At 41.5% G+C, this 19,021-nt stretch overlaps 1 protein-coding gene across 1 annotated transcript in view; it reads left to right on the top strand.

Annotated features, from left to right (window-relative positions):
- The window catches only part of PIGP (phosphatidylinositol glycan anchor biosynthesis class P), a 38,115-nt gene extending 33,176 nt beyond the window's left edge, over nt 1-4,939 (top strand). The window contains exon 6 of the transcript XR_008517288.2: nt 4,622-4,939. The gene's annotated coding sequence lies outside the window, so the exon portion shown is untranslated. The remainder of the gene's footprint in view (nt 1-4,621) is intronic.
- Nucleotides 4,940-19,021: the final 14,082 nt, after the last annotated feature.

Here is a 19,021-nt window from a genome sequence, read left to right as displayed (position 1 = left end):
GTTCCACCTCTGGGGACCTCCCTCAGGCTAATACACAGCTGTGGGGTCCCTGCTTCTCCCTGAGCATCCTCTGGCAAGGCCACCTCTCCCGGATGCCACCCACAGAGCCCTGGGGACCTGGATGCTGAGTAGCTGGGATTATAGGTGTCCACCACCACGATCAGCTAGTTTTTGTATTTTTAGTAGACACAGGGTTTCACTAACCCTGTTGGCCAGGCTGGTCTCAAACTCCTGACCTCAGATGATCTGCCCACCTCGACCTCCCAAAGTGCTGGGATTACAGGCGTGAGCCACCGCACCCCAGCCTAGATAAGTAGACCTGTGATTGCTTAGGGTAGGGTGGGGGAATAGAGGACTGAGGGCTAACAGATATGAGGTTTCTCTTTTGAAGTGATGACATGTTTTAAAATTGACTGTGGTGATGATTGCACGTATCAGTGAGTATACTAAAAACCATTGAATTGTATATTTTAAATGGGTGAATTATAAAGTATGTGAATTCTATCTCAATACAGCTATTTAAAAAAAAAAATGAATGAATGAAAACTGGTAACAACAATCAAAAAGCTACCTAAGTCACCCAAATAAGGATCATCCCAAACATATCCCGAAACTGACCTAAAATCTGAGAAAATTGACCTGGTTGGTCTCTTGTTAAAGCCATTCCCCCTCGTATTGCCTAATTAGCCTCCTAATGCTGAGTGATTTGTATTCATTGTATTGCATCTCATGCAATCAATAAACAATACTCTCTTTTTGAGACAAGGTCTCGTTCTATTGCCCAGGCTGGAGTGCAGCGGCACAATCTCAGCTCACTGTCGCCTTCGTCTCCTAGGCTCAAATGATCCTCCCTCAGCCTCCCAAGTTGCTGGGACTACAGGCACACACCACCACACCTGGCTAATTTTTGTATTTTTTGTAAAGATGGGGTTTTGCCATATTGCCCAGACTGGTCTTGAACTCCTGAACTCAAGTGATTTGCCTGCCTCGGCCTCCCAAAGTGGTAGCATTACAGGCATGAGACACTGCGCCCAGCCTGCAATCAATAATACTTTTAAAATGTTAAGTTATCCCAAAATATAGAATCCAAAATAATTTCTTTCCATTTTAAACCTAAGCAAGTAGGTGATTGGTTGTTCTCTATGTTTGTAGTGAATATTTGCCATTTGACCAATGACAAGTTTTTCACAAGTCATGTCCCAAGTAGTTTTAGTACATGTCAGTGGTTTATAAAAACATAAAAAGTAGGGCCAAATTCAGGAACCCCATCTGAGCTTGGAGAATATAAGTTCTTCTCTACTACTAACAAATAACAATGTCAAAAGTTGTGGCAACTTTTAAAGCAAGCAAAAACAGAAAGTAAGGAGCATATGGTAAGTTCTCCAATGCTAAAAGCAGGCATTGCAGCTGCTCTATTTGCAGCCTTAGAGTATGGTAGAAAAGAAAGAAAACAGGCCGGGTGCAGTGGCTCATGCTTGTAATCCCAGAACTTTAGGAGGCAGAGGCAGGAAGATTGTGAGGCCAGGAGTTCAATACTAGCCTGGGCAACATAGCAAGACATCCTGTCTATAAAAAAAAATTTTTTTTTTAATAGCTGGGCATGGTGGTGCATGCCTATAGTTCCAGCTACTTGGGAGGCTGAGGCAGGAGGATGGCTTGATCCTAGGAGTTCTAGGCTGCCGTGAGCTATGATCATACCAGTGTACTCCAGCCTGAGCAACAGAGCAAGCCCTGTGAGACAGGAAAGGAAAGGAAAGGAAAGGAGAGGGAAGGGAGAGGGAAGGGAGAGAGAAGGGAGAGGGAAGGGGGGGAGGGGGAAGGGGGGAAGGGGGAAGGGAAGGAAGAGGGGGAGGGGAGAGGGAGAGGGAGGAAGTCATTGTTTATCATTTAAATGCAAAGCTATAATGGACATTATTCAAGAAGCTGTTTCTTCTGTATACTAACAAATACCCTGGAGACATGGAAGAGAACAAGCAGCTACAGAAGGAATCCAAATTTAAAGAAAAGTTAAAAGAAAACAAGATAGAGCCCTCTCTGTAGCCCGGACCATTAGGGTGTAAAAGCGTCTGAGGTCGGAATTCTAACGCTTCAACTTCCACGGATAGGCAGCAAGCCAAAGGGATCCTTGTTTTCATAGAAAGTCTTCCCCAAACCCAAGTGGACACCCAATTCAGACACCATGAAGTGAAACTGATGTAGAAACTCCCTGGAAAGTTTCACTGGGGACAAACACTGGATTATTAAGATTAGCCTGGGCCCTGAAAATATCCTACTAGAAGCATTGTGAGCTGAATCCAGGTGCCCTGGCTTCAAATCCTGTCAGAGATGGACTCTGACAAGGGGTAGATTATGAGCCCACAGCCACCAGGAAGAACCAGTCACAGGCAAGAGCTTTTAGCCCTGCCCAGAGGTAAAGGACAACCAAGCTCCAGAAAGCAGCAGACAAGTGTCCTCCAGGAACTGAGAGACTCAGCCTGCAATTGTGTGCTAATAATTACCCCTGGCTTTTTTGTTTTTTAAAGAAAAATAAGTTGTAAATCTCAGCACTTTGGGAGGCTGAGGTAGGTGGATCGCTTGAGCCCAGGAGTTTGAGACCAGCCTGGACAACATAGTGTAACCCTGCCTCTATTAAAAAAAAAAAAAAAAAAAAATCAGCCAGGTGTGGTGGCACGTGCCTCTAGTCCCAGCTACTCAGGAGGCTGAGGTGGATCACTTGAGCCCAGGAGGTTGAGGCTGCAGTGAGCCAAGAATGCACCACTGCACTCCAGCCTGGGTGACAGACCTTGTCTTAAAAAAAAAAAAAAAAAGAAAAGGAAAAGAAGGAAAAAAGGTAAATTGATTTCCAGACCTTAGAGGGAAATTGAACACACCTAATATTTTCCTTTGTATCAAAGCCAAGGCAGGGCTATGAGCCTTGTTCATCCAGACTCCACTGAAAGGAGCTGGCAGGAGTGCCAGGAAGTTCATGTGGGGCTCATTTCCCAAGGCCCGAACCCCACAGAGGTGATGGCTTCCGAAGTGATGTTGGTGAGACATCACACTCCACTAACTTCGTGACTGATACTCAGTTGTCCTGCCTGTGACAGTGTTTACTCCGTCAGTTCTGATGAAGAATGAACGTGTGTTTACATTTAGGAAATTTCTCCATTTAGGTATGTTTACACTTACATCGCTTCAAGTGGCTTTCTAGATTTTGGCAAAATAAAATGATGTATACCAAAGCTAACTATACACATACCCTAGCAGCCAACATCCACTCCTAGATATATTCTCAACAGAAATGTCCACAGATATGCACAAAAAACAAACCCAAAAGTGTTCATAGCAGCATTATTCATAACAGCCAAAAACCCTGGAAGCAATACAAATGTACATCAATAATAGAATGAATAAATAAATAGTTGATATATTCCTACAGGAGACTATGGTTGACTTATGTACAGTGTAAAATAAACCAGACAAAAATGAGTGCATACAGTGTGGTTGATTCCATTTATATAAAGTTCAGAACTGGGCAAACAAATGTATGGTGTTAAGAGTCAGAATAGTGGTTATCTTTGAGGAAGAGAGTGTGGGTGGTAGCTGGGAGGGGCTTTGAGAGTCTTCCAGGGTGATGGTGATCTTCTATTTCTCAACCTTGTTGGTGTTATAGAAGGGATGTTACCTTTGAAAATTCACTGAGCACTTATGATATGCTTGCTTTTCTGTATCAGTTGTATATTGATAAAAACTGCATTTTAAAATAAAAATTTTAGTGTCTTTTAATCATCTATATGGTAACTGTTGCTAGGGACCAGTATATTATTGTAGAAAATTCTGGAAAACGATGGACTTTCCAGGTGTACTGTTGATATATCTGGAGAGAGCCCACTTTATGACAGTGGTGACTATTACGGTTTGGTATTGTTGACATCTGAAGCCCTAAGTCTTACGTCTAACTTAAATTTGGGTATTGGTCCTACCATGTTGTTTAACAACCTAATCTTGGAGTTTCAAGTAATTCCAGATACCCACTTTGAACGCAGGACAGGAAGGTCTAGCCTACTGATGACCTGGATCTAGGCAATTGGTCCTCCCTTCATGTCTTACTTTGGAATTGAACCCATTATTCTAAAAGTACACCTGGGACCTCTTTACCTTTAAGTGATTGATGACTCAGAGGTCACTGCACCCCTTCAGAAGACAGGGCCTTAATGAATAAACCCAGGAGAGTAAAAAACTCAGAGGTTTCAGGGAAGAAACGGAAAGATTTCTTTAGAATGTTTTCCTTTGGGTTACTTCTTAAAAATTTAAACTTTGTCATGCCCTCCACCCCCCAAAAATGTATTATTCCTGTAGCGACTCTGTAGCTAAATAAAAAATACAAGTATTGTCTTAAAATCAGAGTCTGTGCTTTAAAAAAAAACCAACTTATTGGGATGCAATTTGTATACTATATATTTGCCCATTGGCACTGTACATTTCAAAGATTTTAGTGCATTTCTAGAATTATGCAACTAACACCATAATCCAGTTTCAGAATAATTCCATCACCCCAAAAAGTTTTCTTGTGCTGATTTACAGTTAAACCTTGCTCCCACTCCCAGCACTAAGCAACCACTGTTTTGTTTTCTGTCACTAGAAATTTGCCTTTCTGTGAACATTTTATATAAATGGACTCATACGGACAGCCCAGTGGCTCACGCCTGTAATCCCAGCACTTTGAAAGGCCGAGCCGGGTGAATCACGAGGTCAGGAGTTCGAGACCAGCCTGGCCAACATGGTGAAACCCCATCTCTACTAAAAATACAAAAATTAGCCAGGAATGGTGGTGGGTTCCTGTAATCCCAGCTGCTTGGGAGGCTGAGGCACGAGAATCGCTTGAACCCAGGAGGTGGAAGTTGCAGTGAGCTGAGATCACGCCACTGCACTCCACCCTGGGTGACAGAGTGAGATTCCGTGTCGAAAAAATAAATAAATAAAAATTAAAAAAAATAAATGGACTCATACAATGCAGTCTGTTATGTCTGGTTTCTTCCACTTAGCACGCTGCTTCCAAGGTCCACTCGTGTTTCCGCATGTATCAATACTTAATCTCTTCTAATTACTGAATAACATCCCATTGTATGGATATACCACATTTTATTTATCCATTCACCACTTAATGTATATTTGGATTATTTCCAATGTGAGATTATTATGAATAGTGCTACTATGAACATTCATGTACATGTCTTTGTGTAGACTGATGTTTTTATTTGTCTTGGGTAGATTCCTAGGAGTGGAATAGCTAGGTTCTATGGTGAATTTATGTTTAACGTTTTTTTTTTCTTTCAGACAGGGCCATGCTTTGTCACTCAGGCTGGAGTGCAGTGTTGCTATCATGGCTTACTCCAGTCTCAACCTCCCGGGCTCAAGTGATCCTCCTACCTGGGACTACAGGACTCACCACCATGCCTGGCTAATTAAAAAAAAATTTTTTTTGGCCAGGTGTGGTGGCGCATGCCTGTAATCCCAGCACTTTGGGAGGCTGAGGCGGGTGGATCACAAGGTCAAGAGATCGAGACCATCCTGGCCAACATGGTGAAACCCCGTCTCTACTAAAAATACAAAAATTAGCTGGGCATGGTGGCGCGCACCTGTAATCCCAGCTACTCTGGAGGCTGAGGCAGAAGAATCGCTTGAACCCAGGAGGCAGAGGTTGCAGTAAGCCGAGATCATGCCATGGCACTCCAGCCTGGCGACAGAGCAAGACTTCGTCTCAAAAAAAAAGAAAAAAAATTGGTAGAGATGGGGTCTCCATACGTTGCCCAGGTTGGTCTGAACTCCTGGGCTCAAGCAAACCTCCTGCTTCAGCCTCCCAAAGTGCTAGGATTACAGGCGCGAGCCATGGTGCCCAGCCAGTTTTAACTTTTTACTGAAACTGCCAGATTGTTTTCCAAAATGGTTGTACTGTTTATACATTTCCGCCAATAATATAATATGAGGATTCTAGTTTCTCCACATCCCTGCCAACACTTCTTATTTAAAATTGTGATCCAGGTCGGGCATGATGGCTTATGCCTGTAATCCTAGCACTTTTGGAGGCCGAGGCAGGCGGATCACTTGAGGTCAGGAGTTTGAGACCAGCCTGATTAACATGGCGAAACCCTGTCTCTACTAAAAAAATAAAATAAAATAAAATAAAAATTAGCTGGGTGTGGTGGTGCATTCCTGTATTTCCAGCTACTCAGGAGGCTGAGGCAGGAGAATTGCTTGAATCCGGGAGGCGGAGGTTGCAGTGAGCTGAGATCACACCACTGCACTCCAGCCTGAGTGACAGAGCAAGACTCCATCTCAAAAAAATAAAAATAAATAAAATAAAATAAAATTGTGATCCAGCATTCTCATTTCTGGGTATTTACCCAAAAGATTTGAAATCAGTATGTCAAAGAGATGTCTGCACTCCCATTTTCACTGCAGCACTATTTACACTAGCCAAATTATGGAACCAGTCTAAGTGTCCATCAATAGATGAACAAATAAAGAAAATGTAACATATATCCACAACGGAATTTCAGTCTTACAAAAGGAAATAAATTCTCTCATTAACAACAACGTGGATGAAATCGGAAGACATGGGCAGGACACAGTGGCTCACGCCTGTAATCCCAGCACTTTGGCAGGCAGAGGCAGGTGGATCACCTGAGGTCAGGAGTTCGAGACCAGCCTGGCCAACATGGTGAAACCCTGTCTCTACTAAAAATACAAAAAAAGTAGCCATGGTGGCGGGCGCCTGTAATCCCAGCTACTTAGGAAGCTGAGGTAGGATAATCACTTGAACCTGGGAGGTGGAGGTTGCAGTGAGCCGAGATCATGCCATTGCACTCTAGCCTGGGGAACAAGTCTCAAAAAAGAAAAAAAAAAAAAAAGAAATCAGAAGACATGATGTTAAGTGTAATAAGCCACACACAGAAAGACAAATACCACATGATCTTACTTATATATGTGTGGTGGTTGATACTGAATGTCAACTTGATTGGATTGAAGGATGCAAAGTACTGATCCTGGGTGTGTCTGTGAGGGTGTTGCCAAAGGAGATTAACATTTGAGTCAGTGGGCTGGGAAAGGCAGACCCACCCTTAATCTGGGTGGCCACCATCTAATCGGCTGCCAGTGTGACTGGAATATAAAGTAGGCAGAAAAATATGAAAAGACTAGACTGGCCCAGCCTTCCAGCCTACATCTTTCTCTCATGTTGGATGCTTCCTGCCCTCGAACATTGGACTCCAAGTTCTTCAGTTTTGGAACTCCAACTGGCTCTTCTTCTTCCTAAGCCTACAGAAGGCTTATTGTGGGACCTTGTGATTGTGTGAGTTAATACTTAATAAACTCCCTGATATATATATACACATATGTATTCTATATATATATTCTCTATATATACACATATATATTCTCTATATATACACATATATATTCTCTATATATATTCTCTATATATATTCTATATATATATTCTATATATATATTCTATATATATATTCTATATATATATTCTATATATATTCTATATATATATTCTATATATATTCTATATATATATTCTATATATATTCTATATATATTCTATATATATATTCTCTATATATTCTCTATATATTCTCTATATATTCTATATATATTCTATATATTCTATATATATTCTATATATTCTATATATATTCTATATATTCTATATATGTTCTGTATATTCTATATATGTTCTGTATATTCTATAGATATTCTATAGATATATTCTATAGATATTCTATAGATATATTCTCTATAGATATTCTATATAGATATTCTATCTATATAATTTATATAGAATAGATATTCTATCTATATAATGTATATAGAATATATATATTCTATCTATAGATTCTATATATTCTATCTATAGATATCTATAGATATATCTATAGATATCTATAGATTCTATCTATATCTAGATATAGATAGAATATATCTATAGAATCTATAGATAGAATATATAGATAGAATATAGATAGATAGATAGAAAAAAATATATATATATATATCTCCTATTAGCTCTGTCCCTCTAGAGAACCCTGACTAATACAATGTGGAATCTAAAACAATAGGCCTCATAGAAGCATAGTGTAGGATGGTGATTACTAGAGGCTGGGGGCTGGAGGGAATGGGTAAATGATGGTCAGAGGCTACTGCAAAGCCTCTGTTAGGCAGGAGAAATAAGGGGTTTTTTGCAATCTATTACACAGCATAGTAAGTTTAGTTAATAATAGTGTATTGTACGTTTCAAAATTGCTAAGAGAGTAAAATTTCAAATGTTCTCTCCACAAAAAAAATTTGAGGTGATGAATAGTTAATTCACTTGATTTAATTATCCCAAGTTGTATTTGTAAATCATAACATCACTTTGTACCCCATAAATATATACAACTATAGTTTGTCAATTTACAATAATAATATTTTAATAAATAAATAAAATTGTATCCATTCTAACAGTGATGTAGCAATATCTCACTGTGTTTTAATTTGCATTTCTGTAATGGCATTGAACATCTTTTTGAAATATTTGAAGCTATAAAATAAAATCTGTTTGTAATGATTACTAAGTAATGATGCAATAGAATATTAAAATAGTACTGTATTTTTTATTTGTCCAGCAACTGCCTTCTAAGGCAGTCAGAACTGTTTGTATCTTATTATCCATCATTTTCATGATCATCATCACAAAGTACCTATTTATGCATTGGCCTTTCACCAGTGGTTCTGCAAAAATGAGTCACACAGACATGATTCATGCTCTGCAGGAAAGTAGCAAATTCCTCCTCTGGTGGTTTCTGTATAGGACAGTTTTCCTCTTCTTTGATATATACCCTCCTATCACAGAGTAAACAAGTGACAAAAATAAACTGCTCATGCCAGGCATGGTGGCTCACAGCTGTAATCCCAGGGTTGTGGGAGATCAAGGCAGGAGGATCACTTGAGTCAAGGAGTTTTGAGACCAGCCTGGGTAACACAGCAAGACTCTGTCCCTACAAAAAATAAAATGATGAGCAGGGCATGATGGTTGCACCTGTAGTCCCAGATACTCAGGAAGCTGAGATGGGAGAATCACTTGAGTCTAGGAGTTCGAGACTACAGTGAGCTGATTGCTCCACTGAACTCCAGCCTGGGCGATGGAGCAAGACCCTGTCTCTAAAAATTAAATAAACTGCTCAAGGAAACAAACATAAAACCTCTTTCAGTTCAGTTGATTGTTTAGGGTCCAAAATAAAAGAATAGAAAACAATCTTAGTAAAATCTGTAATTGGCATGGTAGGGATGTACAATAGAAGCAGATAAAGAGTAGCGACAGGTGGCCCGTGGTCAGTGTAAGTAAAACCTGGTGAAGGATGCTACCCCAGAGGAAGGGAGGTCAGGGAGGGGGGCCATGCTCCCTGCTGAGAAGGAGCATTTGTAGGATGTGGGTTCTGTTCTCCAATCTGACGCTTTCTGTAATTAAATTTTCTCTGTATGTAAAGAGATGAGATGAGTTGAAGCCTTGGTAAGTTCATAGATTCTTCAGAAGAGAATTATTAGACTTCTCCAGGATCTTCATAAGAGATTGAATTCCTAAGCCAGGCATGGTGGCTCATGCCTGTAATCCCAGCACTTTGGGAGGCCGAGGTGGGTGGATCACTTGAGGTCAGGAGTTTGAGACTAGCTTGGATAACATGGTGAAACCCCGTCTCTACTAAAAATACAAAAATCAGCCAGGCATGTTGGTACATGCCTGTAGTCCCAGCTACTTGGGAGGCTGAGGCAGGAGAATTGCTTTAGCCCAGGGAGGGTGGAGGTTGCACTGAGCAGAGATCACACCACTGCACCTTGGCCTGGGCAACAGAGTGAGACGGTGTCTAAGAAAAAATAAAAATACAAAAATTAGCCAGGCGTGGTGTTGCATGCCTGTAATCCCAGCTATTCGGGAGGCTGAGGCAGGAGAATTGCTTGAACCCGGGAGATGGAGGTTGCAGTGAGCCAAGATCATGCCACTGTACTCCAGTCTGGGTGACAGCGCAAGACTCCATCTTAAAAAAAAACGGGGGGGGTGGATTGAATTCCCAGGTCCCCTTTCACTTTTCCAAGTCACATCCGATTCCCAAATGAAGTAAGCTCCTAAATCTTGTTACAAAATCCCAATTTAGGAAGAAGAAAGAGCCCACTGACTGTGGTCACTTTCTGGACACAACAGCACCCCTAAGCTCTGGTTCATTAGTAAAGATCGCAAAGAAAAGAACAGCCTGTTTGGTAACTTTTTTCTTTTCCTCTAAAACTTTGTGGTCCATGCCCTCCACTCTTCAGTTTTTAAATTATTTTCAGGCTGACGGACACCAAACATATGAGGAGCAGACATAAAAACTATCTTCTTGCTACTTCTAGAAGTACACCAAATGGCCAGGCGCCATGGCTCATGCCTGTAATCCCAGTACTTTGGGAGGCTGAGGCAGGTGGATCACTTGAGCTCAGGAATTCAAGACCAGCCTGGGCAACATGGTGAAAACCCATCTCTACAAGAAATACAAAAATTAGCCAGATGTGGTGGCACACGCCTTTAGTCCCGGCTATTTGGGAGGCTGAGGCAGGATGATTGCTTGAGCCCGGGAGGTGGAGGCTGCAATGAGTTGTGGTTGCACCACTGCACTCCAGCCTGGGTGACACAGTGAGACCCTGTCTCAAAAAAAGAAAGAAAAGAAAGAAGGAAAGGAAGGAAGGAAGGGAGGGAGGGAGGGAAGGAAGGAAGGAAGGGAAAGAAAGAAAGAAAGAAAAAGAAAGAAAGAAAGGAAGAAGGAAAGAGAAAAGGGAAAAAGAAAGAAAGAAAAAGAAAGAAAGGAAAAGAAAAGAAAAAGGAAAAAGAAAAAGAAAGACAAAGAAAGAAAGAAAGAAGAAAGAAAGAAAAGAAATGCATTCAGTATGGGTCCATATGCCCACCAATAGCCATCGACAGGAATGGTCAAGGCAGTGTTATTTCTGATAACCACAAACTGGAAACTAACCAATTATCAATAGGACAGTGAATACATCGACACAAAAGAGTTCTACTCAGCAATGAGAACGAGCTGCCTACAGCTTCACATCACAGTTTGGCTGATTCTCCCAAGCACAATGTTAAGGATGGAAGCCAGACACAGAAGAGCACACACCATTTGGTCCCTTTGATATCAAGTTCAAAACTAGACAAATTGTATCTACGGTTTTAGAGGCGTGGAGACTGGAAGAGAGTACAAGGGGTTATCCTAGGGGACCGGTTGTGCTCTGTTTTTGATCTGGGTACTGCTTACATGAGCATATTAACTTCGCAAATTATATCAAGTGTATGATTTATGTAGTTTCTATAGGTGTATTATTCTTTAACAGAAAGTTTACATTGGGCCAGGCCCAGTGGCTTATGCCTGTAATCCCAGCACTTTGGGAGGCTGAGGAAGGCAATAGCTTGAGCCAGGGAGGTCAAGGCCACAGTCAGCTGTGATTGCACCACTGCACTCTGGCTGAGGTGACAGGGTGTGACCCTGTCTGATATGGTTTGGCTGTGTCCCCACCTAAATCTCATCTTGAATTGTAGTTCCCATAATCCCCACGTGTCATGGGAGGGACCTAGTGGGAGGTAATTGAATCATGAGGGTAGGTACCCTCATGCTGTTCTCGTGATAGTGTGTTCTCATGAGATCTGATGGTTTTTGTTTTGTTTTGTTTTGTTTTGAGACAGAGTTTTGCTCTTGTTGCCCAGGCTGGAGTGCAATGGCGTGATCTTGGCTCACCACAACCTCCGCCTCCCAAGTTCAAGCGATTCTCCTGCCTCAGCCTCCCGAGTAGCTGGGATTACAGGCATGCACCACCATGCCTGGCTAATTTCGTATTTTTAGTAGAGATGGGGTTTCTCCATGTTGGTCAGGCTAGTCTGGAACTCCTGACCTCAGGTGATCTGCCCACCTCAGCCTCCCAAAGTGCTGGGATTACAGGTGCAAGCCACCATGCCCAGCTATCTGATGGTTTTACAATGGGTTTTTCATTTGCTCGGCAATTCTCCTTGCTGCTGCCATGTGAAGAAGGATGTGTTTGCTTCCCCTTCCAGCATGATTGTAAGTTTCCTGAGGCCTCCCCAGCCATGCTGAACTGTGAGTCAATTAAACCTCTATCCTTTATAAATTACCCAGTCTCGGGTATGTCTTTATAGCAGCATGAGAACGGACTAATGCTGAGACGCTGTCTCAAAAAATAAATAAAATAAAATAAAATAAATACAAAATATAAAAAATAATTAAAAGTTTACATTGAAAAACTAGCCTAGAAAGGATGGTTTTATTTCCTTGATATTAATATTTCTAACAAAATTGCTATGAATTTCCCTCTAAAAAATGTGCCTTTCAAATAGACCTCTGGAATATAAAGAGAAAGAGTAATCTTATATATAATTTCAGGGAGCAGTTTTATACCTTACTTTAACATATAATTTCAGGGAGCATTTTATACCTTACTTTTTATGCCTTACTTTAACATCTACCTGAAATAGTCTAAAACTCCTTTGTGTGATGCCCACCAGAATTTACTCCTAAGTCCTAAAAAGAACAGTTCGTGAGTGAATTGGCTTGTTGGTGGTACATATTTTACTTTTTTGCAGTCTTCTTTGATAACAAACGTTCTATTCTCTCTGCATGAAGACAATGCTACTGAAAACGCACGTGCCCCATGCAGTGGAGCATTCCTGCAGAGCATAATGAGTGGGACGCTTTGAGCCCCTGCTGGCCCATCTTTGGGGGCACTGTCACTCTCTAGGCTAACAGCAGAAATTTGCAAAACAAGGATTTGCTTATTTCTTTATTCGGAACAAATTGTTCTCTGAGCCGAGGTAATTGGATTGTATCGAAATCAAGGCTGTTCTGGTGACGGCATCAATGCTGTGCTCTAACCACAGTTGACGTGCACAGCCCAGGCGAGTGTGGAAAGGGACCATGGTTTGGTGGGGACAGGGTGCAGTATTGAGACTTCTGGGCTTTTTTTAAATCTAAATTTTTTTTTTTAAGTTTTAAAAGATAATTTAGAAGCCAAATTTTAAAAAAACCATATTGTATGATTCCACTTTTATGAAATGTCCAGGAGAGGGAGATCCAGAGAGACAGAAAGTAGGTGAGTGGCTGCCAGGGCCTGGGGGATATGGGAGTGTCTACTAATGGATATGAGATTTCTTTCTGGGATGATGAAAATGATCTGAGATTAGTGGTGATGCTTGTACACTTCTGTGAATACACAAAAAAGCTGCTGAACTGTACAGTTTTTGTGTTTTTTTTTTGGACACGGTCTCACTCTGTTGCCCAGGATGGAGTGCAGTGGTGTGATCATAGTTCACTGCAACCTCAACCTCCCCGGCTCAAGCAATCCTCCCACCTCAGCCACCCGAGTAGCTGGGACCACAGGCTCACGCCACCACACGCAGCTAATTTTTGTATTTCTTGTAGTGATGGGGTTTCACCATGTTACCCAGGCTGGTCTCAAGCTCCAGGTCTCAAGAGATCCTCCCACCTCTGGCTCCCGAAGTGCTGGGAGTACAGGCATGAGCCACTGTGCCCAGCCTCAACTGTACACTTTAAAGGGGTGAATTTTGACCGGGTGCGGTGGCTCACGCCTGTAATCCCAGCACTTTGGGAGGCCAAGATGGGTGGATCACCTGAGGTGGGGAGTTTGAGACTTGCCTCACCAACATGGAGAGGACCCGTCTCTACTAAAAATACAAAATTAGCCAGACGTGGTGGCGCACTCCTGTAATCCCAACTACTTGGGAGGCTGAGGCAGGAGAATCGCTTGAACCTGGGAGGCATAGGTTGCTGTGAGCCGAGGTCACGCCATTGCATTCTAGCCTGGGCGATGAGAGTGAAACTCTGTCTCAAAAAAAAAAAAAACAAAAAAGTGTATGGTATGTGAATTACATCACAATTTAAAATGTAAAATTGTTCTGGGTGAATGTGGTGGCTTGCACCTGTAATCCCAACACTCTGGAAGGCCAAGGCAAGAGGATCACTTGAGGCCAGGAGTTTGAGACCAGCTTGTACAACATAGTGAGGTCCTATCTCCACACACACACACACACACACACACACGCAGTTTGCAGGCATGGTGGCGCATACCTGTAGTCTCAGCTACTCAGAAAGCTGAGGTGGGAGGATTGCTTGAGGCCAGGAGTTCAAGCCTGCAGTGACCCGTGATCGCACCACTGGACTCCAGCCTGGACAACACATTAAGACCCTGTCTCTCTAAAATAAAACAAAACAAACAAAATTCTTCCCAAGAAACTGGATTGAAAGTAATATAGATAATGCAAGCTCAAGCAAACCACAAACAAATGTCAAGGCTAACATTTCTGTCTTTATTGCAAGCTCATCATCAGCCACACAACAAGCTAACAGAGATCTGGCAAAAAGTTAGCAAAAGTAATTAACATTATCAATAAAAATAATTGAATTATTGACATCTTTTATCATTGGACCTCAAGCAAAGCATACATTATACGTTAGATACTATCAATTGTGTTTAAAAATCATGTGATCCTCAATACCAGATCACACAAAATTTCACTCAACTTAATGACAAATGTTTAACAGTGTGTTAAACAGCATGTTTTGCAATTCCGTGTTTAATACAGAAGTTTAAAAAAAAATTAGAAAACACTGTCTTCCTACCACAGTAAAACTGGTTAAAATAGCAAATAGGAAACACTATGGCAAGAAATTGAAATGCATTCTTTTGTAAGAAAATCTGTTGGAAGACTCAAAGAAGATGTGGCTGGAGATTCGAAGAAACCATTATTACATCAAATCATGCAGCGTGGGAGGTTTGAGTACAGTTGGGTGAAACTGCAGATATTTCTAGCATGTTCCAGCTTGTGGTATTTGCAAAATTCTGTTTCAATAATGAAATTCATTAGGAGCTACTTTTTGTGAGCCACTGAAAGATGTGTCAGAGGAGTCAGCCTCAACCATAAATTACCTTTTAAAAAATGGATATTTTATAGAAAACCTAGCTAAGTATAACCATTGTTGGAGCAGCCATTTTGATTAGAATGCTAAAATGATTCCAGAGAAAACGTATAGAGATGTCACCACGTGTGAAATCCAAGTACTGCACCGTTATTAGGCAAGCTGTTGCGGGAAAGAAATGGAAGGGGATGGAGGAAGATGGAGACTGGAGAGCAGGGGAGGCTGGGTTGTTTAATGCCAACAGCCATTCCTCGGCTCCAGCTGATTGATTCCTTGCAGGAACACAGGCAAACACTGCCAGAGATCCAGATTTTTAAAGAGAAATCACCTGATTTTTAAAACCCAAGAGACAGGAACCCAAAATTGGTCTTTCGAAGAGCAGTCTTCTCTCTCTCTCCCTATTCGTGTTTTGCTGTAGAATGATAGGCTAGTGGTAATCTTCTGACTTCTTCAGGAAGGTTATACAATGGGGTTCATTTTAAAACACTGTGGGAGGCCACAGAGGGAGGATCACTTGATGCCAGGAGTTGAAGACTAGCCTGGTAACAGAGAGAGACCCCCATCTCTGCAAAAATTTAAAAATTAGCTGGGCATGGTGGTGAATACCTGTAATCACAGCTACTCAGGAGGCGGAGGTGGGTGGATTGCTTGAGCTCAGGAATTTGAGGTTGCAATGAGCTATGATATATACATTATATATATATATATATATATGATATATACAGGCTGGGTGCAGTGGCTCACACCCATAATCCCAGCACTTTAGGAGGCTGAAGTCAGCGGATTGACCTGAACTCAGGAGGTAGAGACCAGCCTGGGCAACATGGCGAAACCCCATCTCTATTAAAAATACAAAAAAAAAAAGTTAGCTGGGCGTGGTGGCAGGTGCCTGTAATCCCAGCTACTTGGGAGGCTGAGGCAGGAGAATCACTTGAACCTGTGAAGCAGAGGTTGCAGTGAGCCGAGGTCACACCACTGTACTCCAGCCTGGGCAACAGTGAGACCCTGCCTCAAAAAAAAAAAAAAAAAAAAGAAGAATAAAAAAGAGTAAAAAAGGAAAAATAAATAAACTTGGATTCACATCAAGAGAAAATTTATTCATCAAATTTCAGTAAAAACTTCTTCAAAATTGGTGGATGTGACTGAAAAATATGATTTAGTAAGTGCATGCTGTATTTCTTTTATTTGAATCCATGCTTCTCTGTGAGATAGCTTAAATATTATACATATACACAGTATACATACATTTATTAAGTATATATATTTATTTCATGAGAATAAAAGGATTTAAGAACTATTAATAATTTAAATGCTTATCAGGCAAGATAGAGAAATAAAGAGCATCCAAATGGAAAGAGAGGAAGTCAAACTATCTCTGCAGATGACATGATCCTGTATCTAGAAAACTGTAAAGTCTCAGCCAAAAAGCTCCTTCAGCTGATAAACAACTTCGGCAAAGTCTCAGGATACAAAACCAATGTACAAAAATCACCAGCATTCCTATACACCAACAACAGCCAGCAAGAGTCAAATCAGGAACTCAATCCCATTCACAATCGCCACAAAAAGAATAAACTACCTAGGAATACAGCTAACCAGGGAAGTGAAAGATCTCTGCAATGAGAATTACAAAACCCTGCTCAAAGAAATCAGAAATGACTCAAATAAATGGAAAAACATTCCCTGTTCATGGATAGGAAGAATATCATTAAAATGGCTATACTGCGCAAAGCAATTCTAGATTCAACGTTATTCCCTATTTTTTTTTTTTTTCTTTGAGACAGAGTCTCGTTCTGTCGCCCAGGCTGGAGTGCAGTGGCGCGATCTCGGCTGACTGCAAGCTTTGCCTCCCGGGTTCACACCATTCTGCTGCCTCAGCCTCCCAAGTAGCTGGGACTTCAGGAGCCTGCCACCACGCCCGGCTAATTTTTTGTATGTTTAGTGGAGACGGGGTTTCACCATGTTAGCCAGGATGGACTTGATCTCCTGACCTCGTGATCCACCCGCCTCGGCCTCTCAAAGTGCTGGGATTACAGGAGTGAGCCACCGCGCCCGGCCAATTCAACGTTATTCTATCAAACTTCCAATGACATTCTTCATAGAACTAGAAAAAACTATTTTAAAAATTCTTATGAAACAAAAAAAAGAGCCCGAATAGTGAAGGCAATCCTAAGTAAAAAGAACAAAGCTGGGGACATTACCCTACCTGACATCAAACCATACTACAGGATTACAGTAACCAAAACAACATGGAACTGGTACAAAAACAGATACATAGACCAATGGAACAGAATAGAGAGCCCAGAAATAAGGCCACACACCTATAACCATCTGATCTTTAACAAAGCTGACCAAAAAAAAAAAAAAAGCAATGGGGAAAGGACTCCTTATTTAATAAATGGTGCTGGGATAACTGGCTAGCCATATGTAGAAGATTGAAACTGGACCCCTTCCTTACACCATATACAAAAATTAACTCAAGATGGATTAAAGACTTACACGTAAAACCTCGAACTATAAAAACCCTGGAAGACAACCTAGGCAATATCATTCTGGACATAGGAATGGGCAAAGGTTTCATGAAAAGATGCCAAAAGCAAAGCCAGGTGTGGTGGCTCATGCCTGTAATCCCAGCACTCTGGGAGGCCAAGGCAGGCAGATCACTTGAGGTCAGGAGTTTGAGACCAGCCTGGCTAACATGGTGGAACCCTGTCTCTACTAAAAATACAAAAATTAGCTGGGTGTGGTGGTGGGCACCTATAATCCCAGCTACTCAAGAGGCTGAGGCAAGAGAATCACTTGAGCCCAGGAGGCAGAGATTGCAGTGAGCCTAGATCACACCACTCCACTCCAGCCTGGGTGACAGAGCAAGACTCTGTCTTAAAAAAAAAAAAAAAAAGAAAAAGAGATGCCAAAAGCAATTGCAACAAAAGCAAAAATTGACAAATGGGATCTATTAAGCTAAAGAGCTTCTGCACAGCAAAAGAAACTATCATCACAGTAAGAAGACAACCTAGAGAATGGGAGAGAAATTCTGCAAACTATACATTGGACAAAGGTCCAATATCCAGCATCTATAAGGTACTTAAACAAATTTACAAGAGAAAAAACAAACAACTCCATTAAGAAGTGGGAAAAGGGCTTGAACAGACACTTCTCAAAAGAAGATATAAATGTGGCCAACATGAAAAAAAGCTCAACATCACTGATCATTAGAGAAATGCAAATCAAAACCATAAGGTACCATCACACACCAGTCAGAATGGCTATTGTTAAAAAGTAAAAAAAAAAAAAAAAAAAAAAACAGATTCTGGTGAGGTTGCAGAGAAAAGGGAACGCTTATACACTGTTGGTAGGAATGTAAATTAGTTCAACTATTATGGAAAGCAGAGTGGAGAATCCTCAAAGATCTCAAAACAGAACTACCATTCGACCCAGCAATCCCATTACTGGATATATACCCAAAGGAATATAAATCATTCTACCATAAAGACACATGCACTGGAATCAATCTAAATGCCCATCAGTGGCAGATTGCATAAAGAAAATGTGAAATATTATGCAGCCATAAAAAAGAACAAGATCGGCTGGGCACGGTGGCTTACGCCTGTAATCCCAGCACTTTGGGAGGCTGAGGCGGGCGGATCATGAGGTCAGGAGATCGAGACCATCCTGGCTAACACAGTGAAACCCCGTCTCTACTAAAAATACAAAAAAAATTAGCCGGGTGTGGTGGCAGGCACCTGTAGTCCCAGTTACTCAGGAGGCTGAGGCAGAATGGCGTGAACCTGGGAGGCGGAGCTTGCAGTGAGCCGAGATTGCGCCACTGCACTCCAACCTGGGCGACAGAACGAGACTCTGTCTCAAAAAAGAAAAAAAAAAAAAAGAACAACATCATGTCTTTTGCAGGAACGTGGATGGATTTGGAGGCCATTGTCCTTAGCAAACTGACACAGGAATAGGGAAGCAAGCACGGTATATCCTCACTTATAAGTGGGAGCTAAACGACGAGAACTCATGCACAC

This window comes from Pongo abelii, chromosome 22, assembly GCF_028885655.2.
Source record: "Pongo abelii isolate AG06213 chromosome 22, NHGRI_mPonAbe1-v2.0_pri, whole genome shotgun sequence".
Taxonomy (NCBI): domain Eukaryota; kingdom Metazoa; phylum Chordata; class Mammalia; order Primates; family Hominidae; genus Pongo; species Pongo abelii.
This window is presented reverse-complemented; position numbering and strand designations above follow the sequence as displayed.